Source organism: Neofelis nebulosa, chromosome 8 (assembly GCF_028018385.1).
Source record: "Neofelis nebulosa isolate mNeoNeb1 chromosome 8, mNeoNeb1.pri, whole genome shotgun sequence".
NCBI classification, from domain to species: Eukaryota; Metazoa; Chordata; class Mammalia; order Carnivora; family Felidae; genus Neofelis; species Neofelis nebulosa.
In genome coordinates this window covers 99206902-99234115 of record NC_080789.1, presented here as the reverse complement: position 1 = coordinate 99234115, position 27214 = coordinate 99206902, and the positions used below count along the sequence as shown (strand labels likewise).

General features: G+C 42.6%; 2 long non-coding RNA genes across 2 annotated transcripts; one reads left to right on the top strand and one right to left on the bottom strand.

Moving 5' to 3' along the window:
• Window positions 1-593: 593 nt before the first annotated feature.
• Window positions 594-14056, top strand: LOC131520035 (uncharacterized). The gene is made up of 3 exons (XR_009265911.1): window positions 594-1311; window positions 13702-13800; window positions 13922-14056. It is a non-coding gene; the product is annotated as an uncharacterized LOC131520035 (long non-coding RNA).
• Window positions 3303-14062, bottom strand: LOC131520036 (uncharacterized). The gene is made up of 3 exons (XR_009265912.1): window positions 13947-14062; window positions 5540-5621; window positions 3303-3553 (listed from the first exon to the last, which is right to left on the bottom strand). It is a non-coding gene; the product is annotated as an uncharacterized LOC131520036 (long non-coding RNA).
• Between the last annotated feature and the right edge of the window lie 13152 nt (window positions 14063-27214).

The following is a 27214-nucleotide window of genomic DNA, read 5'->3' as shown; positions in this document are numbered from 1 at the left end:
TAACACACTATCATGTTACAGAATTGAAGTTTTCTGAATCTGATTACACATTTACCTTTACCAGTGAGTTGTATAACTTAGTATATTTTCATGGTACTAATTAGCATCTTTTCATTTTCAGTTTGAAGAACTCCTTTCAGCATTTTTTATGAGGTAGTTTTAATGGTGATGAACTGCCTTAGTTTTTGTTTGCCTAAAAAATCTCGATTTCTCCATTTCTAAAGGACAGTTTAGCCAGCTTGTGTATTCTTGGTTGGCAACTTTTTTTTTCAGCACTTTGTTTGTTTTTTTAACTGTTTATTTATTGAGAGAGAGAGAGAGCACAAGCAGGGGAGGGGCAGAGAGAGATCGAGAGAGAGAATCCCAAGCCCACTGCATGCTCACCATGGAGCCCGACACGGGGCTCAATCTCACGAACCATGGGGATCATGACCTGAGCCAAAATCAAGAGTCCGGGGCTTAAGGGACTGAGCCACCCAGGCGCTCCTAGTTTGGCAAAATTCTTAAGTTTGTATATCTTCTCTTCACCTTATAACAAACAGAGCAAGCTGGCTTTGGTAACCTTTCTTTTCTTTTCCTGAAGGTGGTGCTACAGCTGAAGCTTGTGTTTCCTCCCTTGCGTCAAACTCTGGCTTGTTTTCTGCACATCCTCTCTTTGTCTATTTAGCTGCCTCTTGCTTCCACCCTGGGAAGTGCACACACAATGCCAGTCACGGAGTGGGATGAAGTGTGAGTTTGGTACTTAGGGCCAGCTCGGGGAATGCCCAGGTGAGGTTTTCCCAGCTCTTGGCCAGACTTCCTGCTGGAGCCTCGAAGGCAATTGGCAAGATCAGTGTCACTTTAAGATCAGTGTCTCTGATATTCTCATCTCCCTCTCTCCCAATCTCCCTTCTCGGACTCACAGAATTCGTACGTTTATGTGGTGGGTGGTTGTGTGGGAGAGAAGGCCTTCTCTAGCAGTGTCCTGCACAAATTGGGTAAGCCAGGCGCTCACTTGGTCTTCCTTTTTTTCTCATGGGAGGAATACCAGCTTTCTTTTTTTTCTCTAAAGTGTGCCACCTTCTGGGAGGAATAATGCTTGCAAAGTTCCTCCCACCCACTCCAAGGCATCCAAACTCTTCTGGGTTGTTTTTTGTTTTTTCGCGCTGGAACTTTTCCTCCATAAACCTGAACTTTCACGAAGGCACTCTTGTCTGTAAATATCTGCCCAAGTCTGTGTTTTCCAGGCACCACGACCAAAAGGGATTGGATCTGGTTCACAGGATCCTACTGGTTCCACTGGGGTCTATCTGCCTATTATCCAGTTCACAGGTGAGTAAGGCTTCTCCTAAATCCCTTGGCATGTGGTGCTAGATAACACAGGCTCCCACGGAAGCACTTTCGTTCCTGGATAGATGCCCAATTTTAGATGTTGAGAGAGGGCAAATGAGGAATGTCTTACACTGCTATGATGTTGCTCCGTAACTTTTATGATTTAAATTGATTTTCTTAATTTCATATTTGTTGGCTGACCAAAAGTCTATCACACGAATTTCTACCTATGCCAGAAGAAGAATTTAGCCACATTTACTATATATATATATAAATATATATAATACATATATATTTAGGTCATGATAATTTCAATTGTAGCTCAGCCTTAGTTCTTACTTCATCATACATAGTGTTGATATTAGTTATACAGCACCTACTTTAAACTTCATATTAAATACAATCATTAACCCCAGTGAACAATTTGCACTTCCAGTCATTTCATACGACGTCTTTATCCTTTCTGAGATCCTTAGTTTTAATCATCTGTTAGTTGGCTGGGCTTATTCATCAGGTTGTTTATTTTTAGAATGATATATGTTATATTTATCATATTCAATAAGTTCTTAATGTTAAGTTTTGGTTTTAATTTGCATGACAACTCAATGGATATAAGAACTGGTGTCTTTCGCTGTTTTTCTCAGACAGTGTAGACATTATTCTTCTATTTCCCACCATTGATGGGCCTGCGGCAAAGTCTAGGGTGGGGTTCACATTCTGCATTGTAAGCAACAGACTTTTTCTTTGTACCAAAAAATAAGAAACTTTACCCAGACTGCTTTATTTATTTATTCAATGCTCAGATTTAGTTGTCTTCTTATTTCAATGAAGTTTTCTTCTATTAATGCTTAGCCATTTTCCATTGTGGGCTGGTCTTCAGGAACACCGATTTTATGCATGTCAGAACTGCTTACTCTTTCTTGACAACCATTTTCTCATTGCTTTGACTTGGTTCACAGAGTCACTTTGACATCATGATATCTCTAACGTAGTTTTCCTTTATGAGATATCAGAAGGCATTCTTATCTTTCTGATAAAAATATCAGAGGTATTTTTCACCTCCCTTTTCTGTGCTGACTGCCTCCAGCTCATGTTTCGTCTCTCTGTTATGTCTTTACCCTTTCCATTTTACCTGTTAGAGGAGTTCTTTTTCCAGTCTGAGTTGCCCATAATTTCTTCAAGTATGAAAAAGTATTTCTATGCAATTACCTAATTTCTCCCAAAACATGGATTCTCATACAAAGTGTTCACCTACTTTTCTATGCTAATTTTAGTGGGGACAGCAATAAAACAAGGTGAAGAGGGTGTCTATGCATGGATCCCCTGGAACTTCTTTCTGGACATTGTTCAGGTTGTATGGGGCAGCTTTTCAAGCCAGTCATTTGTTCAAAGATAGTTTTGGAAGGGATGGGTATAATAATATAGATGATCCAGAAATTTTCAATTTTATACCAGGGATGGTTATGAAACCATCAAAAGATTTTAGTGAAGAGGGAAATCATATAGACACACATTAAGAACAATGCAAGCAGAATTTGTGTGGAATAGAGAAGGAAAAAAACATATAAATAAATATGATACCATTTTGAAACAACTGATAGGGAAAAAAATCCATTGTTTGTCTCTAAATACCTATGGAGAGCTCTTAAAATCAGCTCATTTTCTAAACTTTTCAACCACCCACCACCATTTTCTGATGGTATTCAAATGGTCTTCACCTCCAGAACCCTGAGTGAATTCTTTTATTTTATTCCAACTAGTTATTTCATTGAGATATAGTGGACATACCCAAGTGATTTCTTTAACACTTAATGTCTCATTTATGAGAAAAGTATTTTAAGTATTAATAATAATACTATTCGAATTTGGAAACTTTGGCAGTCCATAACCTACATTTAATCCTCTCCTAACCCACTTCACATTTTCTATTTCTTGACTCCTCTTTGATGGGTTTTTTGGTTTCGTTGTTGTTTAACAAGTCACCTCCAAAATTTAGCCTCTTAAAACAACAAACATTTATTATATTGCAGTCTTTCTAGATCAAGAATCTGAGTGTCCCTCAGTGAGATGCTCTGCCTGAGAGTTTCCCAAGATGTTGGACAGGGCGACAGGCATGTCAAGGTTCAACTGGAGGACGTTCTGTTTCCAATCTCATTCACATGGCTGCTAGCTGGCTTCCGATCTTCAATGCCTTTTGGCTGTAGATATCAGTTGTTTGACATGTGGATCTCTCCATAGGGTCCTAGGAATAAAGAGGAAGAAAGTTTATGGCACACAGAATTCAGTTTTTTGTAGCCTAATGTCAAAAGTGACATTCCATCATTTTGTTGTATTCTGTGCATTAGAAGTTAGTTACCAGGTCCAGCCCATGCTCCTACATTCACCCTCCCAAAAGCCCCAAACATCTAATCCCACTAAAATATCAGCTCCTAGTGTGGAATCTTATCAGATAAATCAGGTTCTTAGGTGGATGTTTCTTTGGACATAGTTCTTTTTTTTTTTTTTTTTTTTTTTAACGTTTATTTATTTTTGAGACAGAGAGAGACAGAGCATGAATGGGGGAGGGGCAGAGAGAGAGGGAGACACAGAACCAGAAGCAGGCTCCAGTCTCTGAGCCATCAGCCCAGAGCCCGATGCGGGGCTCGAACTCACAGACCGTGAGATCGTGACCTGAGCTGAAGTCAGCGCTTAACCGACTGAGCCACCCAGGCGCCCCATGGACATAGTTCTTTAAGTACAGTTTCTCTAGGTATACAGATCTGAGAAATTAAGGAGACAAGCTTCCCATAAACAAAATGTACACTGTCATACAAATGAGGATAAATGGATTTTTGTCCACACTGTTTATCTTTGGGTCTTTAAGTTCTCAAAAATTTTAAGATCCTCGATCTCTTGCCAATTGTTTTCTAGAAAGGTTGTGTCAATTAAATTCCATGCTGATTAAGCATAACAGTGCCACTTCTCATTCTTAACATCCCCAAGAATTTTCCTTTCATTTCTCTAATATTTGCCAGCTTAATAGGTGAAAATGGTACTCACTTATTTGGTACTTTATTCTAGTCATTTTAAGCAAAACAGTGCCACTTCTCATTCTTAACATCCCCAAGAATTTTCCTTTCATTTCTCTAGTATTTGCCAGCTTAATAGGTGAAAATGGTACTCACTTATTTGGTACTTTATTCTAGTCATTTTGTTGTCATAGGGATCATTCATTCATACTTTTAGCTTGAATGTACCTTAGTAGAGTGTAAAGGATTGAGCCTAGTTGTGGTTCAGACCCACAGAACTGTGCCTGACTTAGGTTTCACTTAGTAGTTACAACATACTAGGTCTTTCAACTGTCAGTTTGTATAAACTGTATAAACTGATTCTAAATCAAATTGTGAGGATTCACGCCCTCCCTTTCCTGTTTACTTATTTTGTTGCCTTGGACAAGATATAGTAATCTTTTCAGACCTATTTCTTAGTATGATGAGGAGATTTCTTAGTACAACCAGTACAATTGGGAGATAAGGGTGCTTTGTGGAGACTGAGACCACATGTGTAATGGGTTTAAGAAAGTTTCTGGGGGGCGCCTGGGTGGCTCGGTTGGTTGAACGTCTGACTTCAGCTCAGGTCATGATCTCACAGTTTGTGGGTTCGAGCCCTACATCGGGCTCTATGCTGACGGCTCGGAGCCTGGAGCCTGCTTCGGATTCTGTGTCTCCCTCTCTCTCTGCCCCTTCCCTGCTCATGATCTGTCTCTCAAAAATGAATAAACGTTAAAAAAAAAAAAAAAGAAAAGAAAGTTTCTGGCTGGTGGTAGGCTCACTCCTCTGTTGGCCTAATATATGTTGCCTATGTTAAGTTACAGTCTCTACAAAAATAAACACACACACACACACACACAAATTATCCATAAAAGTATATATAACGTCCTTTGATCATTCAAAAAAAAGTCATGGAAAAGGGTGTTATTGTTATGTTTTAAGTAATTTGTGAAGTAGGGAGGAAAGTCATTATTGTGCATATCGGATTTTTAATCTGCAAAGGCTTCTTTGCAGTTTTGCACAGGAAGCACTAAACTTTATCACAGGGCGTAGCCCTCATCTGCACAGTCAATAACACAGTTATTGGTGCATCAAAGTAAATAATGTGGATTTAGGCACTTGGCAGGTAGCTTTAACTTTCTTACTTCGGTATACAACTATGCAAAACTCAGGTACAAGGAGGGATGCAGATTGCTTACCTAACAAAGCTTTCAGAGTCTGTTTCAGACTTCTTTAAAGCCCAAGAAGTTTTTCTCTTTAAAACTACACTTCTTTTTGACCCTGGCAATGGGGAAAGAGGGAAAGAGCAACTGAATGGCTTTGAAGGTGATGGAGACAGACGTGGGAAGCGACTTTCTCACTGGGTGAGGAGTCTATAAGGAAAGTGAGTTAAGGGAGGAGGTATGGTTGGCAGTTATGGGTACTCCCCCCCTGCCTCTGGGCTATCTGGGATGCGCATAAAGGGAAATTTACTTCAAGGGTATGTGGAAGGAATTAGAGGTTTATGGAATGGCATTCGTGGTGTTAAGAACAAAACAACAGGTCCCAAATCGAGTCACTTGTGTTAAGCTCCACATTACCAAAAAGACTTAATTATAATTTCAGCTTTCCCAGAAATGGCATCTTAAGCCAGGCAATCAGAAATCGCCTGATCAGTGCTAGCAAGGTTATTTGCCTGATAGACCCCTGCGATCCCCTAAAGGAAGGTAACTTTGTGAAGATCGACCTAACTTTTTTTCCTAATACAACTTCCTTGATGCTACTCCCTTCTTTTATCTTGTAGAGTCTTTCATTTTGTAAAACTCTTCAAAGCTTCCTTCCATCTGCTAGACTGGATGCTGCTGACTCGAATCCATTTTTGTTCAAATAAACCCTCAGCATTTTAAATATGTTTCAGTTTACCTTTCAACAATGGGGTGATATCTCCAGGGAGCCGGTCATAGGAGAAGGTCGGAGTTTTAGAGGTCAGGGTATGTCCACTTAACAACCTACGTCCACATAGTAACAGATGAAAATAAGTTCCCATATGCCAACTTTCCCCTCCCTTCCCATTTTCCCCTCTTACTGACATCTTGCATTAGCGTGGTGCATTTGTTGCCAAAAAAATCCATACTTTCCATTAAGGCTGTCTCTATTTATATATTCTCTGTGTTTTGACAAATCTATAAGAACATGTCCAGCATTACAGTATCAGACAGAATAGTTTCACTGCCCTGAAAATCCCGTGGGTTCTGCCTCTTTATCCCTCCCTTCTCTTACCCCTCAGCCTTGTGAATCACAGATCTTTTCACTGTCTCCATAGCTCTGCCTTTTCCAGGATGGCAAATTGCTGGGGTTTTATAGTATGTAGCCTTGTCAGATCGTCTTCTTTCACTTAGCAACATGCATTACAGTTTCTTTTAGGTCTTTTCTTGACCTAAGGACTGCCCCCCTCCCCACTCCTTATTTAAGTCCCTAGATAATATGCCATTGTTTGGATGTTCCACACTGCTTATCCATCCATCTATTGACAGACATGGTGGCTGTGGGACAGACAGACAAACAAGCTGCTACAAACAAGCTTGGGCAGGTATTTCGTGGACATCGGTTTTCAACTCCATTTTCAACTCATTTGTGAAATGCCCAGAGAATGAAACTCATTTGTGAAATGCCGAGGTCTGGATCCTAAGATAAGCATATTTAGTTTCTTAAGAAACTGCTGTCTTTCACAGTCAAGTGCTTTGTTATTATCATCACCTGCTGAAACTTCTAAAATGTATCAGAAATTAAAACAGTCGACGGAGGGGAAAAATGTTGAAACTAAGACCGATTTCCTCAGTTACTGTCTTAATAGAAACACGTGTCATTGCTGCTCCAACTGGACAAATCTCACCGTGGACCATCGTCGGCTTTGAAATCTAATCCTACCCCCCACACCCCAAGAAAATCCAAGAGAGGGTGATGGAGACAGACTTAACCCAAAGAGGCAGAGCCCTGTCGCCATCTTTGCTAGGCCAGGCCACGCCCACGATGTAGAGTCCGGAGCAGACTTTTCCCCTGCAGTGAGTGGCCCAGCAGGGCATGGCAGGGGCCTTGGGAGGAGCTCCGTCCCCACTCAGGACAAGGGTAAAGGCGTCCCCCACAGTTGTCCACCAGGACCCCAAACAGCAGGTCGAGCGGCCCAGCTGAGTGTGGCAAGGAGCCAGTGAACCGCTTTGGCTTCCTGTTTACAGGCTTGCGCGGCTCCGTTCTTCCTCTTTGTCTATTTCAAAACTCGTGGCAGCAAATAGAAACACAAGGAGGTGAAACTGAGAGTAAGAACCTGACCAGGTGGCGGTCAGGCCCCGTCCGTGGTTTGGGCGGCTGCCCGCGCCACCTGGCACGGCCCTGGACAGGCCTATGCGGCCTAGAAGCTGGGGCGCGGAGCGCAGGGCTTCTGCAGACTCCAAGGCGAGGCCTGCCGAGGTGGGCAGCCCTAAGACTCCTCCGTCCCCACTTTTCCTCTTTCTCCGAGTTCCCAGAGAGTGAAGGAGGAACCAGCATCGGGAGCCAAAAAAGGCGGAAGAAGAAAAGGCTACCCGGGTTTCGCCCAGGGTGTGACCTCCGAGGGCCTTCCTAGCCTGGTGAACATGCCCTGGCCAGGCCACTTGAAAAAATACGACCTAAGACCCCCACCCCAGACGTCCTGAGCCCCTGACCTATTCTGTTCATCAGAGTTTGCAAAACTTAGGGGCGGGGGGGCGAGTAATGGAGTCCCTGGGACAGACCCCATGGGCTGAGGCTTCAGGACTTTTGGAAAGGCCGCAGGGGGAAACAAGTGTTTAGTGTTCCAGTTCAGGGTCCCTGCCCTTCTTATTTCTCAATATCGTCCTACCCCCACTCGTCCCCAACTCCTTGGCCTTCCTGGGTGGAAAATCTGTGAAAGCTGCTCAAGAAGCGTTGGTATTTTAAGTGGAAGGTAGAGATCCACTTGGAACTGGTCCCTGTCTCCTTTTCCACGAACACAAATACCCTAACTTTTTGGGGGAGACTTGTTTTTAAAGTGGGTCTTGGGGTGCCTGGGTGGCTCAGTCGGTTAAGCGTCCGATTTCGGCTCAGGTCATGATCTCACGGTCTGTGAGTTCGAGCCCCGTCGGGCTCTGTGCTGACAGCTCAGAGCCTGGAGCCTGCTTCCGATTCTGTGTTTCCCTCTCTCTCTGACCCTCCCCCGTTCATGCTCTGTCTCTCTCTGTCTCAAAAATAAATAAACATTTAAAAAAATAATAATAAAAATAAAGTGGGTCTGGGTATCCTCAAGCCCCTCCTGGCAGAGCAGGGGTGTGTTAAAAAAAAAAAAAAAAAGTTCCTTTATCAGGCAGCTTATCTGTGCCACTGTTTTCCTAAGTATTGCTCTTGGCTTTGCCATGGTTTTCAGGGTACGATATAATCATGACCTTTTGAGATATCCTTCTCTTGACTAGACACCACCCACCTTGCCTGGCTCATTCTGGAAAATCTGTCCAGACCTCTCTTGCAGATGTCAAAGGTGCTTGCTACCACCCCCCCCCCCCCCCCCCCCCCCCCCCCCCCCCCGCCTTCAGAGTATGCAAAACTTTCCTTTCTCAAGCCACAACAGTAAACATTCTACAAATATTTGGTGATTGGATAAGAAATGACCAGTTGCAACTTGTTTTTAAATCCTTTTTAGCGACTCTGTGCCTTTTGATTGGAGAATTAAAGTAATTACTGATAAGTAAGGGCTTGCTAACACCGTCCTGTTGTTTTCTGACTGTTTTTGGAGTTCTGTGTCCCTTTCTTTGTCTTTTGTTGGCTTTCTTTGTAGGTGATTGATTTTCTCTAGGCGTATGCAGTGGATTTGGTCTGTTTATGCTTGATGAATTTACCATGGGTTTGGGTCTGTGGTTACCATGAAGGTTACATAACATGTGTTGCAGATAAAACAGAGCGTTTTATGCTGAAAACTTGGCTCGCTCACAAAAACTTTACCCTTTTACTTACCCCTCAATGATTTGTGTTCTCAGTGTCCTAATTTATTTCTTTTTATGATGTGGGTCCATGAAAACAGTCTTGTAACTATAGTTATTTCTTAACAGTTTTGCCCATTAAGCCTTTATGCTAAAGCCATGGTTACATAGCACCATAGTACAGTATTTGAATATTCTGAACTTGACTATATATATTTACTGTATATGTCTTTACCAGGATGTTTTACAATTTCATGTTTTCTTGTTACTAATTAGCATCCTTTTGTTTCATCCCGAGGAACTCTTTTTTCAGCATTTCTTGTGAGGTAGGTCCAGTGGTGGTGAATATCCCCAGTTTATGATGGTTTGGGAAAGTCTTTATCTCTCCTTCATTCCTGAAAGACAAATTTGCCCTGTAAAGTAATTTTGGTTTGCAGGTTTTTTCTTTTGTTCTTTAAATATGTCATCGCAGTCTCTCCTGGCTCGCAAGGCGTTTGCTGAGAAATCTAATAACGTTATGGGGGTTACTTTATTTGTGAAAAACTCATTTTCTCTTGCTCCTTTAAAGATTCTCTCTTTGTGATTTTATACCGTTTTGTTATTTTGTGGTTTGGAGAAGATTGTTTTAGGTTGAAAGTGTGGGGTGACTTAATTGCTTCGTGAACTTGGATATCTAAGTTCCTCCCCATATTTGGGAAGTTCTCAGATGTTCTTTCTTTAAACAAACTTTCTGAGGTGCCTGGGTGGCTCAGTCGGTTAAGTGTCTGACTTCGGCTCAGGTCATGATCTCACGGTCCGTGAGTTCGAGCCCCGCATCAGGCTCTGTGCTGACAGCTCAGAGCCTGGAGCCTGCTTCAGATTCTGTGTCTCCTTCTCTCTCTGCCCCTCCCCTGTTCATGCTCTGTCTCTCTCTGTGTCAAAAATAAATAAACATTTAAAAAAATTTTTTAAAATAAAAATTAAAAAAAAAATAAACAAACTTTCTGTTCCTTTTGCCCACTCTTCTCCTTTGGAGGGTCCGGCAATGCACAGATTATTTCTTTGCATGATATCCTATAATTCATATAGGCTTTCTTCACTCTTTTTTTCATTATTTTTCATTTTGCTTCTCTGGCCATATGATTTTAATAGACCTGTATTGTAGTTCACTACTCCTGCTTGTTGCAGTCTCCTGTTGAAGCTCTCTTTGAGTTCTTTAGCGCAGGCATTGCAGTCTTGGACTCTAGAATTTCTGCTTGACTTATTATAATGTTTTCTATTCCTTTGTTGAACATCTCGTTTTGTCTATGCATTGTTTTTTGAATTTTCTTTAGTTGTCTATCTGTGTTTTCTTAGAGTTCACTGGATTTCTTTAGGAGGATTCTTCTGAATTCCTCATCAGACAGTCCATAGATCTCCATTTCTTTAGGGTCCATCGTTGAAATTTTATCAGTTTCCTTTGGAGATGGTGTCATGTTTCCTTGCTTATTCATGATTACTGTGGCCTTGTATTGGTGTCTGTACATTTGAGGATATAGGCACTTCTCCAGTCTTCAGAAACTAGTATTGGAAAGCCAGCCTTTCACTACTCAGCTTGTCCAGAGATTCAGGTGGGCAGTCTAGTGTTATCCAGTCTAGTGTTATCTAGTGTTATCCAGGTGGGCTTGCTATTGGAGTCCTTGGGTGACCTGATGCTGAAAATGGTTGTATGTCTGGGCCACCTGTATTCACCCTGATGTTGAGCCCTAGTGGGACCTTGGGTTCATAGGTGTTGCTCCCATGGAGCTAGGGTTTGTAAGTATTGATTGGGAGCCTGAGTTCATAGGAGTCACCCAGAGCCATGGGAGCTAGCTGGAGCTACCTGGGGCCATAGGGGCCTGATAGGTGATGGAGTGGATCAGGGGCCTGAACTCATGAGAACAGTAAAAGATACTTGGAGTTATGGGGGCTCCCTGTGGCCACTGAGCCACTAGGGGCTACTGGAGCTAGCTGGCATAAAGGTGGGCCAGGAGCCTCATTTCCCAGGGGCCCTCTGTGAGGCTGGGGCCAATGAAGCTGCCTAGAGTGTGTAGCCTGCCGGGGGTCACTGGAACTGGAAGGTTCCAGAGTGAACCAGGGTCTGTTCTCATGGGAGCGTCGTAGAACCTGGTGCCATGGGAGCTGCCTAGGGCCACGGGTGCTTCCCTGCCTGAGTCAAGGATTCCATGTGGGGCTGCTGGAGCCACATGGGGCTGCTGGGGCTGCCAGATTCCTGGATGCAATGAAGGCCTAGATTCTTGGGAGCCTGCAGGGAACCTTGCCTTGGCAGCTGCCTGGAGCCGTGGATGGTGTCTGGGACCTCTGGATCAGGCAGGTGCTGGATGAGCTGGTTTCATGATTCCTGGGAGCCTGCAGGGGAGTCACAGGAGTGGCTTTGGGGCCACTGGAGATAGCAGGTGCCTGGATGAAATGACGCCTGGGTTTCCGGGACCCTGCCCGGATCCTGGTCACTGGAGCTGACTGGCACTGGTGGGGGGGAGGCCCTAGGTTAGTGGGAACCTGCAGGGAGCCACTTAGACCTTCTGTGACTCAAGCTGCCATGGTTCAGTTTGAAACCCTGGAAGAACTGGTAAAAAATGTTTTTGGATCATTCTGTTTGTTGAATACTTCGCCCTCTGAGAGGGGTAGACTGCATAGGATTAAAGCTGAAGGATAAGGAAGAACCCTATTCCAGCAGACTTGGGAGCCTGGGTGCATATTAGTACCTAATATTTATTGTATTCTGTTCCTGGAACCCTGTGAGATATTTTAGATCAACTCTTTCATGTAATCTGCATAATTAGCCTACAAGACTAGCTCTGTCGCTCCCACTGTATGAAGAAGTATGGTGATCGTATAGTTTGTCATCTAAATATCATCTTAATCATCTTCATTTAAGAAGTAAAAATGACCAGAGGGTTCTGTAGCACAACAGGCATAAACTGGGACTTCCCTGAGCTGGGATTTTTGGTCAGTTTCACAAAAGTAAACTGGAATCAGAGACATTGAATGAGTTAAGCTCGAAATTGGGAAGTCAAACCCCAAAGTCCGTGCTTCCCCTTATTACCATGCAACCACCCACAAAGAGAGAAGGCTGTAGAGAAGAGAGACCCAAGAGCAATGTGACAGAAAGATAACACATGTACTTACTTCCTGTAAGTAGAATTTCTTTTTAGAATAGAATTTCCTGTAAAGATAAAAAGCCCTCTGACCTTCAGATAGGCCTTAGCAGAGAATCATCCCATCACACTTGGAAATGTACAGACAACACTGAATATAGCGTCTGGTATATTTTGAGCTTTCTTTTCTTTCCACTGGGATTATGTATGGCTCACGCATGGGCATTGTATTTATGGGAAAAATTTAACCTCATGGAACACGTATTGCACAATGGGATAAGATATATAAATTCTTTTTGCGTTCTTCCATTTTTTAAATTATTTTGATAACCAATGAGAGAAATTACAAACTGGCCTGAGACTGGCCTTTAAAAAGTGTTAACACGTTCAAAATTCTCTCATTGTCCATTACAATTATATAGGAAAATTTGAAAAGTGCTGAAACTCTTTACTTTGTCCTCTGTATGTTAAAAACTTAGAAACACTGAAAAGTGCTTTTTGCACTTTAATTCTTGGTGTTTAGGTCTTAAATTACAGGGTGCTAAATAAATATTATACCTATAAACCAATAGCACTCTTTATTTTACCCTTTCTTGGCTTTAAAATTCTGCTTTTATCCCAGATTAAATCACAAAGAGTTAATTTCTCGAACGCTTTAAGCACTCAGCACCCAATGTCAAGGCTGTTTCTATACTATTGAGTTTTAAAAAACAAAATGTTAAAAATCCTTATAGCGTTAGCTACACCGGACTGATGAATCCCCAAAAGAACAAATAGGAATTGACACTGCAATTTTCCCTTATTCCATTTCTCCTCCTTTGTTGGTGTATCTGTCAATTTCTTCTTGTAATTCCATGAAATTTTTATTATATATCCTTTAAGGCTATGTTATTAGCTGCATACAAATACATTTCATTCAGGGATTAAATCTTTTTTTCCAGTGAGTAGTAACTTTATTTCACCCTGAATATGATGCTTTTTGCCATCCAATCTGTTATAGCTCAGGGTTTCCAAGAGGCACGAACTCCCATCTAGTTCACGTCTGTATCCTCAGAGACTAGCAATGTGTCTCAAATATAGCACATGCTCGAGACTGGTCTGTGGACATGCCTTCATTATTATAAGACTCTTCCTGTGAACTTTTTGACGAAGACGGGTAAATTTCTCCAGATGTCTGGAGAGTAAAAAACAGAACAAAGCAAAAAACCCCAAGACTTTACGTTGATAAACTGTGTGTGACTGACTCACAGATGAAATTTGAGTCAAAGCGTGGCCCTAACCTGGTGTTCTTTCACAAACTAGGTTCCGAGGCATATATCTAAAGCATGGATTCCATTTCTCAACCGGCTGTGACCTTGATCCATGACCAAGCCCCTTGAGCAGAATGTTTTCATATGAACAGTAAGTATAAGAAGAGCAGTTTCACTGCCTAGGGACAAGGTTCAAATGAGATAACATGAAAGTCTTTGCCAGCATGTGAAGCTCATAGTAAATGTTAAAATGTGTTGTTCTTCCATTATAGCTCTATGGAAATAAAAATAAAATACCAGCAATAGTTCTGCTACCAGCGTGGGGAATTCAAAGTGACGTTAAGTTCATCGTCAGTCTTCTGCTCCTCCCAGCAGGAAGTCAGTGAGCTGTTTAAGTCAATTGCTGATACTTCTGTGGAAATCATGATTAGTTCAATTAATCATTCAAAGCGCATGTGTGAAACATGTCCTTATAAGAACAAGCTTGCAAAAGTACACGGTTTATAACAGAAAAAGTCTAGGTAATTTGGGACTTACCCAGTTTCCTAATTTAAATACATTCTGATTCATTCTTCACATTGTGAACAGGGAGATCATTTCAATACAGATAGGATCAGGTCACGTTCTTGCATAAAATCTTTCTATAATTCCTCCTCTGCTCTCAGTGTGCAACCCAAACTCCTAACAGTAGCTAAGGCCACATGATAGAGTTATGTCACTGTTTCCTTTCCATCTCTAAAATGCCTGTGCCCCATCTCCCCGACCTTGTTACCAAAAAATAAATAAATAAAAGAAATCGTATCCTAAATACATTTCCAGCCACTGGATACCTCCGGACTGGTGGAAGCGTTCCAGAATGTGCAGTAGTCAAGCCAGAGCTCCGTGGTGTTCACGTCCACTGGAAATGATACAGGAGTTGCCCACTTACACACAGTGTCTTTTTTTTTTAATTTTTTTTTAACGTTTTATTTATTTTTGAGACAGAGAGAGACAGAGCATGAACGGGGGAGGTGCAGAGAGAGAGGGAGACACAGAATCGGAAGCAGGCTCCAGGCTCTGAGCCGTCAGCCCAGAGCCCGATGTGGGGCTCGAACTCATGGACCGTGAGATCGTGACCTGAGCTGAAGTCGGACGCTTAACCGACTGAGCCACCCAGGCGCCCCTACAGTGTCTTTATTCTGTGGTTTCAAAGACCCTTGGTAAACCGTGGTCTGGAAGTAGATGATTGTTCTGACATAACATCGGAAGGTCAGCAGTAGCCTAACACTACATCTCCCTGCCTGCCTACATCATTCACCTCAGTTCATCTCATCACATAGGCATTTTATCGTCTCAACCATCGCACGAGGAAGGGTGAGTATAAGAAAAGCAGATCAATTGAAAGAGAGACCACATCAGCGTAACTTTTATTACAGCATGTTGTTCCAGTTGTTCTCTTTTCTTATTGTTATTGCTTATCTCTTGCTGTGCATAGTTTATAAGTTAACCTCTGTCGTAGGGGTGTGTGTGTGTGTGTGTGTGTGTGCCCAGTACTATCTGCAGTTGCAGGCATCCACTGGGGATCTTAGAACGTGTTCCCTGTGGATACAGGGGGACTGCTGCATTGTTTTTTTAGCAACTTGAGAAGCATTCAGGGTGCAGCCGTCTAGGAGTAATTGGGATTATAGTCGCGTCAGCAGCTGGGGTTCCATAGACCTGAATTCTGGCGTAGACGATGGAGAGAGACTGAAGGAGTGGATCAACTGGGGGTGTGGTTTATGTGTAGAGAGCTGCAACCATAGAGGAGTTTTGTCAACTCATCCTTAGTCTTCATTTAATCATGGCCTTTGGCGGAGATACTTTCTGAGTTTCTCGACATGCTTGTGTTCCCAAAGCTGTTACTTCCCCAACAGAAACCTCATTACACTGTTTCTGTTACTTACCCAGTTTTCTTATTTCCCAATAACAGTGTTGCAGCATGCAAGGAGAAGTCACAGTGACTTCTTGCTTATGTTCTCATTGCTTTGTGAGGTCCCTGACAGTAGTAATTCAATTAAGTTAATTAATATTTTGGGGTACGTATTGTGGTTTCCTTCAGTTTCGTGATCACAATAAAAAGGGAAAGGATTACATTTTTTCCTAAATATTTATTTATTTATTTAAATCCAAGTTAGTTAACATATAGTGTAATAGTGATTTCGGGGATAGAATTTGGTGATTTATCACTTACACAGAACACCCAGTGCTCATCCCAACAAGTGCCCTCCTTCATGCCCATCACTCATTTAGCCCATCTCCCCCCCAACACCTCCAGCAACCCTTAGCTTGTTCTCTGTATTTAAGAGTCTCTTATGGTTTGTCTCCTTCTCTGTTTTTATCTTATTTTTCTTTCTCTTCTCCTATGTTCATCTGTTTTGTTTCTTAAATTCCACATGTGAGTGAAATAATATATTTGTTTTTCTCTGCCTAACTTACTTCACTTAGCATCGTCAATCCTAATTTCATCCACGTTGTTGCAAATGTTAAGATTTCATTCTTTTTGATTGCCAAGTAATATTCCATTGTGTATATATACCACTTCTTTATCCATTCATCAGTCGATGGACATTTGGGCTCTTTACATAATTTGGCTATTGTTGATAGCACTGCTATAAACGTTGGGGTGCATGTTCTCCTTCAAATCAGCAGTTTTGTATCCTTTGGATAAATACCCAGTAATGCAATTGCTGGGTCATAGGGTAGTTCTATTTTTAATTTTTTGAGGAACCTCCATATTGTTTTCCAGAGTGGCTGTACCAGCTTGCACTTCCACCAGCTGTGCAAAAGGGTTCCGCTTTCTCCACATGCTCACCAACATACGCTGTTCATTTTAGCCATTCTGACAGATATGCGGTGGTATCTCATGGTGGTTTTGACTAGTATTTCCCTGATGATGAGTGATGTTGAGCATCTTTTCATGTGTCCATTAGCCATCTGGATGTCTTCTTTGGAAAAGTGTCTATTTATGTCTTTTGCCCATTTCTTCACTGGATTATTTGTTTTTTTGGGTGTTGAGTTTGACAAGTCCTTTATAGATTTTGGATACTAACGCTTTATCACATATGTCATTTGCAAATATCTTCTCCCATTTCGTCGGTTGCCTTTTAATTGTGCTGATTGTTTGCTGTGCAGAAGCTTTTAATCTTGATGAAGTCCCATAGTTCATTTTTGCTTTAGTTTCTCTTTCCTCTGGAGATACGTCACGTAAGAAGTTGCTATGGCTGAGATCAAAGAAGTTGTTGCCTATTTTCTTCTCTAGGATTTTGATGGCTTCCCCTCTTACATTTAGGTATTTCATCCATTTTGAGTTTATTTTTATGTATGGTGTAAGAAAGTGCTCCAGATTCATTCTTCTGCATGTCACTGTCCAGTTTACCCAACACCATTTGCTAAAGAGACTGCCTCTTTTCCATTGGGTATTCTTTCTTGCTTTGTCAAAGATTAGTTAGCCATATGTATGTGGGTCCGTTTCTGGGTTTTCTCTTCTGTCCCTTGATCTATTCTATGCGTCTGTTTCTGTGTCAGTACCATACTGCCTTGATGATTACAGCTTTGTAATATAGATTGAAGTCTGGAATTGTGATGCCTCCCACTTTGGTTTTCTTTTTCAACACTACTTTAGCTATTTGGGGTCTTTTCTGGTTCCATACAAATTTTAGGATTGTTTGTTCTAGCTCTGTGAAGAATGCTGGTGTTCTTTGGTAGGGATTGCACTGAATATGTAGATTGCTTTGGGTCGGATCAACATTTCAACAATATTTGTTTTTCCAACCCATGAGAATAGAATGTTTTTCCATTTTTCTGTGTCTTCTTCAATTCCATTCATAAGCTTTCTATAGTTTTCAGTGCATAGATATTTCACCTCTTTGGTTAGGCTTATTCCTAGGTATCTTATGGTTTTTGGTTCATTTATAAATGGGATCGATTCCTTGATTTCTCTTTCTGCTGCTTCATTATTGGTGTATTGAAATGCAATAGATTTTTGTGTGTTGATTTTATATCCTGTGACTTTTAAAAGATTAAAAACAAAACAAAAAAAATCAAAGGAAGCTAGATTTTAGGTGTGTTTCAGTGTCCTTGTTGAAAGAAGCTTGATAGAGAAAAAAAGGGAAAGGAAAGAAAAAATTAAAAAATTTAAAAAAATGTATAATACAATAGAATATAAAATGAAATCGGATAAAACTTTTTAAAAAAATAAAAAATAAAAGGAAATACATTTTTCTCTTTCTGTGTCCAAGAGAAAGAAAGAAGGAAAGAAAAAAAGAAAACAATTTAAGCAAAAACAGAAGCAAAGAGAATGAACAAATAAATGAACCAGCAAACAGAATGAAACCCAAATGAAGTTACATCCTGTTTCCCCTAGAACTGAAACTATGAAGCATTCTATAGTCCATACGCTAAGCAGGTGGAGGGACTGTGCTGGTCTTCTGAGGGATGTGCTTGGATTAATGGTATAATGGCTTGGTATAATGGCTCCTTTCTCCACTAAGTGTTGCTGCTTAACTTACTGCGGTGGATCTGTGTGCGTGTGAGAGGTGAAAATGGCTTCACCCAGCTCCCTAGTCTCTGGGGAAGGAACTTCTTGCTCCCACTGACCTGCATTCAAGCACCTCCCCTTTGGCTCAGGCCTCCGTCTACTCCCCACCTCTACCCTGTCCATGTCCAAGCTGTTTGCCTGTCAGGTGGCAGTTCACTCCAGAGCTTTATCTCAGATGGGGTTGTGTTCCAAATCCCACACTTCAGAGATCCCCGTGGCTTGGACCCCCACTGACTCTCTGGGGGAGGGTCTCGCCGAACAATGGCTTGCCCCAGAAAATGTTCTTATGATCACGTAGTAGCAGAGGTTCAGAGATACCAAGTCACAACCCACAGCCCAATGCCAGGTTTCGCCGCACTCTGGTTTCTTTGTCCCAATACCAGCAAACGTGGCTGCTTTCCAGGGTCCGCTGGGACCTTTGACTGTAGGGGGGCAAAGGCCCTCCAAGCAGGGGAACCGCTTCTCTCCGGCATACAGACCCCTCAGACCCCACTGCTTGCTCCTGGGAATTCACCCTAGTTCCTCACCAGAGCACCGCCAGTCACTAACCTCTGAAACTTCAGACTCTGCACTCCACTGTTTATAGAATCCTGGTGGTATTGAATCCCTCTCCTTTCTCCCCATCGATGATTTTGGGGAAAAGTTTTCTTATTTAGTCCCTTGCGAGCATTTTCACTCTTTCTCTCCAGCTACTTTCAGGGGGAGTACTTTTCTTGCGCAATCCCAGTGTGCCACAATTCTCCCCTTTCTCTTTCTCTCTGTCCTCTCCCTGTGAAAGTGGATCCCTACTTTTTGTGGCTTTTCTCTCCCCCAGTTCACCTCTCTACACCAGGTACCTGCTGAGTTCTGTGGCTCAAGTCATATGGATTGTTGCGTTAATCCTCAGATCAATTTCCTAGGTGTTGAGAATGGTTTGGTACTGATCTAGCTGCGTTTCAGGGACAAAGACAAGCTCAGAGTCTCCAAGCTGCTCTGCCATATTAACTCACCATCCGTTTATTTTTCAGAGAGAGAGAGAGTGGGGAGGAGGAGCAGAGAGAGAGAGAGAGAAAGAATCCCAAGCAAGCTCCACAGTGTCACGAACCGTGAGATCACGATCGAAGCCCAAACCAAGAGTCGGACACTGAGCCACTAGGCATCCCAGAAAATCGGATTCTTTCAGCATTCCCGTTAGGTCTAAGATTGGACTTCTGTGTCTCTCAGAATACAATGTAATAATCAGAGAGACCACTGAGACCTCAAGAGCAGGGATAACCACAGAATAGGTGGAGAGCAAGATGTGGGAAGACACAAAGTAATAAAAATGGAAAAGGAGAGAAAGACAAAGGAAATGAACTTGGATAAGATTTATCACAACAGGAACTCAGATAGAAAATGTGGATGGGGCCATAACTTCTGTTAGGACAAGCTGGGCTAGCATTATCTGTCCATGATCCCCGTCTGAAAATCACACCAGGGATAGGCAGTCGAGAATTTTTAAAGATGGTGAGATGGAAGGGAGCTGGTTTGGGATCCTAGAACTGGAGAACTAACACGGTGGCAGGGCACCTTGTATGCCCTTTCCACTGTACCTAAAAGAAGTCAACTACAGCTTGGTATTTCCTGACCCCCAACCTAACAATAAAAGACAACCCAGGTAGATTCTTCTCTTGCACTGATTGATGGCTTCCCACTAACACTACCAGGCAAGTCCAGTAGGGCTAGTGAAAGGGATCTACTGGGATCCCCACTGTCAGTAAGCAGCTGAAGAAAGCACTCACCCTTCCAGACCTGAGACTCTCCTCTCCCATGCAGAGACACCACAAGGCCAGGAACGCCAGCAGGGGTGAACACACCCTAATGAGCACACTGTCCAGGCAGTTTTCTTCATTTCTGTGGCTGAAGGCTCCCTTCTTCCAGCTGGATGCACCAGGCTGGGCGAGTTGAGAACGCTCCTTCAGCCCCCCTCCTGCAGCACCAGGAGAGACCACGGGAGCCCCTATGGTACCAGATAAACCAAGACCAAAATAACCCTGACTCTGAAAATTGTCACTGGAACCACAGAACTCAAAAGTGGGCCAGAGTGTGCATGCTACATCTAAAGAAGCTGACTCCCTACTAAAATAAGGACGTATAGCTCCCAGAGTCTCCAAACATAATGGTCAAAATAGAGAATCATGTTCCTTAGTATTGACCCAAAGAAGCTGGAATCTTACATCCGCATAAAAACCTGCACAAGGATGTCAGCAACCTTATTCATAATTGCCAAAATTGGGAAGCAATCAAGATGTCCTTCAGTGGCTGAGTGGTTAAACAAACTACGGAACATTCAGACAAGGCAGCATTATTCACAGCTATGAAGAAATAAGCTGTCAGTGCATGAAAATACTTGGAGGAAACTTAAGTGAGCATTACCAAGTGAAAGAAATCAATTTGAAAAAGTTTATGATCCCAACTATACGACTTTCTGGAAAAAGCAAAACCATGGAGACAATAAAAAGGTCAGTGGTTATGGTAGTGGGGGGCTAGAAGGTGATAAATTAGCAGAGCAAAGAGGTTTGCCCTATTATTGTGGTTGAGATGTGTTTGCCTTCAGTCTAGTTGTCTGCAATGGCTCTCTTGGCCTGTTATAGGCAGGGTTTGGTCTCCATGATGTTAAAGGGCCAGTCTTAGGCCACCTCGGGCTTGAGTTGGGTCAGACCGGATAGACGCCCGGTCTCAGCCCACTGCTGGGGCTAGAGTCATACTTACGTGTGTGGTTATCTTACCCTCTCCCCAGGACAAGTCACTGTGGAGTGGTGCTGGCCATTGTTGGGGATGAGACCTGCATCCACTTTAGAGGGACTCTGCTGAATGAGGATGGTTGGAGGGTGTAGTCTGCAGGAGAATGTGGGGGCAGGGTGCACCGTTAGCAAAGCTAGGTGGAGAGTCTTTGGGCTGATTCCCACAGGTGTCCATGTATCTAGGCTAGTGGGCCGAGGAGAGAGATGGCACCAGCCAGATGGCAATTCTTAGAGAAGTGTCCCAAAGATATCTGCCCCTCCTGTACATGCTCTGAGGCCAGGAAATAAGTCTACCTTACTGCATACCCCATATGCTATGCTTTTCAAAACTGCTGCTCTTATGCTCTATCTGTATAGATGGGGTTGTTTCTTATGCTTTTTTTTTTTTAAGGGTTGGAACTCAGTTTCCCTGTCACCCTCAAGCTCCCTCAGAACCAAACCTGCTAACTGTTAGAGTTTCCGGTGTTAAACCCTGCTGATTATAAAAACGTGTGAAGTTAAGCCCCTGTGATTTTCTTTTTTTTTTTTTTTTTTAATTTTTTTTAACGTTTATTTATTTTTGAGACAGAGAGAGACAGAGCATGAACAGGGGAGGGGCAGAGAGAGAGGGAGACACAGAATCCGAAACAGGCTCCAGGCTCTGAACTGTCAGCACAGAGCCCGACACGGGGCTCGAACTCACGGACCGCGAGATCATGACCTGAGCCGAAGTCGGACGCTTAACCGACTGAGCCACCCAGGCGCCCCAGCCCTTGTGATTTTCAAAGGCAGACATGATGGGGATTCATCTTCTCAGTGCAAGTCCCCCTTGTCTGGGGTCCCCGGCGTGGGTCTCTTCCTCTCCCTTCTCCATGCCTATGGTGTACCTCCCTATTGCGATGAGCCTTGCAGGTTAGTTTGATTCCCAGCCTGTCTCCAGGCCATCTTTCCAGTTTTGATGTGGCCTCCTCTCTATGATTAAGAGTGGAGAGGGGCGCCTGGGTAGCTCAGTCAGTTGTGCATCCAACTTCTGCTCAGGTCATGATCTTGCAGTCCGTGAGTTCGAGCCCCACGTCAGGCTTTGTGCTGACAGCTCAGAGCCTGGAGCCTGCTTCAGATTTTGTGTCTCCCTCTCTCTCTGTCCTTCCCCTGCTCGCATTCTGTCTCTCTCTCTCTCAAAAATAAATAAACATAAAAAAATTAAAAAGAGTCTGTTCAACAAGTTTGGGATCATTTTCTAGGTGAGCTACACTAATGTGTGTGTTATTTAGGTGTACCAATGGGACCAGGTGAGCTCAGGATTCTCCTACTCTACCAGTCTTTCTGGAAGTCACAATATTTTCATTTTTTTTAATGTTTATTTTTTTTTTTGAGACAGAGACAGAGCATGAGAGGGGGAGGGGTAGAGAGCGAGAGGGAGACACAGAATCCGAAGCAGGCTCCGGGCCCTGAGCTGTCAGCACAGAGCCCGACGTGGGGCTCGAACTCATAAGCCGCAAGGTCATGGCCTGAGCCTGAAGTTGGACGCTTAACCGACTGGAAGTCACAATATTTTAAACTCTGATGCTCATTAAACCCCGGTCTTTGCTCTTAGTGACCCCTGGAAGTTTCAGGTATGCCAAGCTCCATCAGAATTAGCATCTTCTTGGCCTCATTAGCTTTCTGAGGCAGGCAAGTTAGACATTGATGGTAACATGTCAAAGCGAGCAGGCAAGGTGGTCATGTGATTTGTGTGGTCCAACTCCTTTTAATGAAAAGCTGACGTGGGGCTTGATCCCACAAACCATGAGACCGTGACCTGAGCTGAAACCAAGAGTCTGAGGCTTAACCAACCGAGTCACCCAGGTGTGCCTAAAAACGTGTAAGTAAAAAAAAAAAAAAAATGAAAGCTATATTAGACGAGACAAAAACTACGCCACCTCTTTTATGCACAAAGGGTCAGGGCCCGCTACATAATTTGCACGGTCACGTGCAAAATAAAAGCTTGGAGTGTCTTGTTTAGATATTAGTAATAAGTTGAAGGCATTGAAGGTAGCATATTAAACTGAGTATAAAGCCCCTTTGAGCATGGAGATCGGCTCCTGGACAGACTGGATGTCCATGTACCTGGTCCTGCACAGAGTCATTTTTCTCCCCAGTTACAATTCATCATTAACTGCTCATGTTCAGTGTTTTTTCTTCTTGAAGAGGGTGCTTTCTTTACTGAGCTACTTAGCAATAGTCGCTTTGTCTGGAAGGCTTCCCTTATTTTTCTCATATTCTTTTCATGATGCACTAGGATGAAACACACCATTTCTCTTACCCGCCCCCTCCCCCTGCTTTTTCTAATATTTATTTTTGAGAGGGAGGTGGGAAGGGTAGAGAGAGAGGGAGACAGAGAATCCAAAGCAGGTTCCAGGCTCCGAGCCGTCGGCGCAGAGCTCGACACAGGGCTTGAACTCACAAACCATGAGATCGTGACCTGAGCTGAAGTTGGACACTCAACTGACTGAGCCACCCAGGCGCCACCCCCCCCCCCCCCCCCCCGCCCATGACTCTTACCCTTGAAGAAACATTGATGTTCAGAATATTCTAACCCAGGCATGAGCCAATCAGAGTAATCTCTGGCCAGTGGTCCACTTGGGGGAAATGGCTTTATCTGAACCCGGCAGAAAAAAGGTTGTCGGTATTCTCCAGACCAAAGCTTCAGCAGGAAGATGTTAGATACTAAAGTTCGTAATGTTTCCTGAAGCAGGCATAAATTAATAGTTATTGGATACTAAGTATTAAGCTGAAGTTTATTGGACACCTTTACCTAAATCATAGATTTCGTTTTTCAGAGCAAGCCTGTCACCATATAGATCTTGCGGGTGAGAGAATTTAGTTAATGTGCTGTAATAATTTGTGAAATAATGAATTACCACACATTGTGGTTTAAAAACAATATGAATTATTATCTTAGTTATGGAGGTCAGAGTTTCAAAATGGATCTTAATAGGCAAAAGCCAGGGTGTTGGTAGAGCTCTGTTCTCTTTGGAACTCTGGGGGAGAATCAATTTCCTTGCTTTTTGCGGCTTCTAGAAGCCACTTGCATTCATTGGCTTGTGGCCTCTTGCTTCATCTTCAAAGATGGCAGTGTGCTCCTTCAAGCCTTTCTCTGGGTAACGCTGCCACCTTCCTCAAACAAAGATCCCCATGTGATTAAATTGAGCCACTCATATATTCCAGAATAATTCTCCATCTTAACAGTCTTCATTTAAAAAAAAAAAATTTTTTTAACATTTATTTATTTTGAGACAGAGAGAGACAGAGCATGAATGGGGGAGGGTCAGAGAGAGAGGGAGACACAGAATCCGAAACAGGCTCCAGGCTCTGAGCAGTCAGCACAGAGCCTGACATGGGGCTTGAACTCACGGACCGCGAGATCACGACCTGAACCGAAGTCAGATGCTTGACCGACTGAGCCACCCAGGCGCCCCAACAGTCTTCATTTTTTAAAAATTTTTTAATTTTTCAAAAATCTAATTATTTAAATTCAAGTTAGTTAACATATAATGTATTGGTTTCAAGGGGAGAACCCAGCGGTTCATCACTTCCATATAACCCCAGTGCTCATCCCAACAAGTGCCCTCCTTAATACCCATCACCCATTTAGGCCATTCCCCATGCACCTTCCCTCCAGCAAGTCTAGGTTTATTCTCTATAGTTAAGTCTCTTATGGTTTGCTTCCCTCTTTTTTCCCCTTCCCCTATGTTCATCTAATTTGTTTCATAAGTTCCACATATGAGTGAAATCATATGATGTTTGTCTTTCTCTGACTGGCTCATTTTGCTTAGCATAATACCTTCTAGTTCTATCCACATTGTTGCAAATGGCAAGATTTCATTCTTTTTGACCATTGAGTAATATTTCATTGTATATATGGACCACATTTCTGGATTCTTAACCACATCTTCAAAGACCTTTTTTGGTTTTTAATTTAGTTTTATTTTTTTAAATGTTTATTTATTTTTGAGAGAGAAAGAGAGAGACAGAGTGCCAGCAGGGGAGGGGCAGAGAAAGAGGGAGACACAGAATCTGAAACAGGCTTCAGGCTCTGAGCTGTCAGCACAGAACCCGATGTGGGGCTCGAACCCATGAACTGTGAGATCATGACCTGAGCTGCAGTCAGATGCTTAACTGACTGAGCCACCCAGGTGCCTCAACTTTCTTTATTTTAAATAAAAAATTTATTTAGAGGGAGAGAGAGTGTGAATAGGGCAGAGGGCAGAGGGAGAGAGAGAGAGAGAGAGAGAGAGAGAATCTCAAGCAGGCTCCGTGCTCAACATGGAGACCCATGAGGGCCACGATCCCATAGCCTTGGATCATGAGCTGAACTGAAGTCAAAAGTTGGATGCTTAATTGACTGAGCCATCCAGACACCCCTCTTTTTTTTTTTTTTTTTTTTTCAACATTTTTTATTTATTTTTGGGACAGAGAGAGACAGAGCATGAACGGGGGAGGGGCAGAGAGAGAGGGAGACACAGAATCGGAAACAGGCTCCAGGCTCCGAGCCATCAGCCCAGAGCCTGACGCGGGGCTCGAACTCACGGACCGCGAGATCGTGACCTGGCTGAAGTCGGACGCCTAACCGACTGCGCCACCCAGGCGCCCCGCAGACACCCCTCTTAAAGACATTTTTAAATTTTTTTCCATGTAAGGTGACATATCCACAGGCTTGGAGATTAGGACGGGGAATCTTTGAGGGGCCAATATTCTGCCTACCATATACACGTAAAGTTAAACAACTACCAGGCTATAAGACTTGTGTTTGAGTTGAGAGTATTTTGCTCCAAAGGCCATGTTCTTTCACACAATCTTTTATGTTTCCTCACATTGAATACATCTGTCATCCGTTCTGTTGTCAAAACCAGAAAGGCCAAGAAAAGTGGGGCAGAGGTAAAGTAGGACTAAATACTTTTCATGAGGTTTTGCTCTTTCCTATAGTTTCTTATCAGTGAGCTGTTCCAACAAAACAAAATCTGTTAAAATTAATTTTACATTAGTTACTTGAGAGAGTCCCTTCTATTGAGTAGCGATGGGAACCTTGAAGGGCTTTTTCACCACAGCCAGACAGTCACTCATTTGTGCCTTTTAAATATATGCCTCATTTTAAAAAATCTTGTTTGGGGAAAGAAAAAAAAATCCTTTTTTCTAAGTGAAATTTGAAATAACTGTCTGGGTACTCTGTCTTTTCACCGTGTAAAAACATGCCAGTATATCGTGTATAGGGTAACACCTATTAGACACAGGATTTCATAAGAAGAGTGAACAGAATCCTAGGGCTTATAAGTCATGAAATTCACACAGTTTAATATAGAGCCCTTGTATTTTAGAAATGTAGTTTTTCATGTAGCTAACACATCATCAGGACTGTATGCACTAGTTTTCCGTTTCTTTTGCTCATTAAGAGGAGCTGTTTCAGGAACAGAAACTGAGAGGGTTTTTTGTGGCTTTTTGACTAACAAGGTCAACATTTGACCTTTACTGACTATGGAGGGTCTTAGTTTCAAACTAGTTCCTCAGACAGATCATTTAATCATGGCATCTATCAGTAACTGAATGTAGACAAATGCCTTTGCCCTTAACTTGAGGAGCTCATTTTAAAATAAAAGTAATAATGTCAGCTCCGTTATTTAGCGGCACCAGTTAAATGAGAACACGTGTGTAAATCTTTTCTGCGTGTTCCTAGATCATGGTAAAGGGTAATAAACTGTAGGTTTTTGTTATCATGCCATGATAATAATAGTAAAACTGATGTTTTTAATTGTGCCACCTATGTAGGAACTCCAGTATAGTGTGAAACCTATCAAAGTTTACTTTCTGTCCCCTTTGATGACAAAATCGTGAAAAAATACAAAAAAGGCCAGCTTGACAATTCATATTTACTCTGCCGATGGTATTACAAGCTGAGAGACCCCAAGCTTACACTGAGAACCAGAAGGGGCTGATTAAAAAAACAAAAACAAAAACAAACCAGAAACACCTCTTTGAGGGCATTGGAGCAAACGTCTTTTAAGGTATTGGAGAGTTTTCAGGGTTAACTGGAAGACCAGCAAAGATTCTGGATTTAAAAAAAAATTTTTTTAAGGGAGAATGAGCTCTTGAGAATAGGTTTTAATTGGAGATTAGGATTGCCCTTGCTTTTTTATGTGCGTCATATTTACTGCCCCTGAGAATCACCTCCTCCATCCTCACAGCAATACTTCTGGTAATGCTCAAGCATTAACAAATTTGACTGTTCCCATGAC